General features: G+C 33.8%; 1 protein-coding gene across 1 annotated transcript in view; it reads right to left on the reverse strand.

Moving 5' to 3' along the window:
• The window catches only part of LOC105263936 (uncharacterized), a 35,676-nt gene that overhangs the window by 4,725 nt on the left and 29,340 nt on the right, over positions 1-1,611 (reverse strand). The gene's annotated exons all lie outside the window — the stretch shown is intronic.

The raw sequence follows: 1,611 nt of genomic DNA on the forward strand, positions 1-1,611 counted from the left end.
GCACGTCATTTACGTTTTTATTTATTCGTATGTACTCATATCAAATAACTCCAATGAATGAAAAATAAAAAGTTTATTCGAATCAAATAAACTATTTATTGATATCAAATGGATAATTATGTCGATTTGATGTACGAAGACAATACGAAGATAATTATTTTTTTACTCTCATTAACTATTGAAAAATCCTATAGGATTTATTTTCCGCAATTTCCTGCACCGCGAGAGAATGAAGAAGACATCTAGACTGTAAACAATTCGTGTTTTTGCGCAATGAGAGTTGTTATAACTCGTCAAGTGTAAAAAGTGTCACGTTTTAGCCGTAGGAGATGAGCGACTGAACCTTCTCAGAAATTTTCAAGGTAAAAAAAAATGAATGAGCAAAAAGAAAAATGAGAAGTTATAGATACGTTTCCACCGGCTGATTGGTCTCTACGATTATCGCTGATTATAGACCCGGGTAAAATACAATACCGTTGTTGCACTCCACCATTGACGATCCCCAGGGTATAATATTCATAAAAAATAAAATAAAATAAGAAAAATATTTTGTCAAGTTTATCTTTTAAGGGGGAGCGCCGAGTTTTATACTCTCATTTTGTGCCTCTTTTTTTTATTTCCCCTAGTATTTTCTTTTGTTCATTCCGCGGAGATGTTTCGAGTCGTTAACAATTGCCACAAACGAGTCCTGTGGATCACCCAGATCGACACCGGAGGCTTTGAACATCAAGTTATAAGTTATTTTTCTACAAGTTAATTTTTACTCCACCACAGCTCGGCCATTTTTCCACTGAATTTTACCATTACCCTTTTCACCGGTAAAAAATTATGGAAAAAAAAAATCGTCAGCATTTAAGTTCTCTCCAGTTTTCTTACTTGTTGAGCATGAAATTATCGTTATTACGAGTGAATCTCACGTGAATTTTATTTTTAACTCTCAATCAATGAATTTTGTTGAAATAAAATATGAATATCGGAGTTTATTCCCGTGCTGTTAAGTGAAAAATTTGCAACGAACCATCAATTCTAGATGAAATTTTCTTGTTATATTTACATTCAACAAAACACTGGCTTTCAATTTCTGCTCTTTCAATCGCCATATTTATTTTATCGTGTGCACATTTACGTCACTCACATCCCAGTGACAATACTGATAAAGCTTTTCTGGTGGAATCGGGATGAATGCGGGAGTAAATACGCTATTTCAGTCGAATAAATCCTATTCCCAATGGAAAAAATGCAAAATGAGGAAATAAACGATTATTCGACGAGTGAAGTGCGATGAAAAGTCAGAGAGAAAAATCCGCTAATTCGATTAATCGCGATTGCATGTTTATTATTTTCGTCTTTTCCCTTATCTCTGCGATTTTCCATTGCACAGATCCCAGTAAATTCATCCCCCTTGAAAATCTACAGATCATTAATGAGCATTAATAATGATTTCTCTCCGAGAAAAATCGGTAAATTCAATTAATCATGATTGCATAATTACAATTATCGCCGAACCATCGTGTAAATTCGATAATCGCTGGTCCGCTAATAATAAAAATACTACTCCATCGAAATTAAATTCTGGAATCAAATAAACGAAAGATTCCCGAATTTCATTTC

Source organism: Fopius arisanus, unplaced genomic scaffold (genome assembly GCF_000806365.1).
Source record: "Fopius arisanus strain USDA-PBARC FA_bdor unplaced genomic scaffold, ASM80636v1 scaffold00017, whole genome shotgun sequence".
Lineage (NCBI taxonomy): Eukaryota > Metazoa > Arthropoda > Insecta > Hymenoptera > Braconidae > Fopius > Fopius arisanus.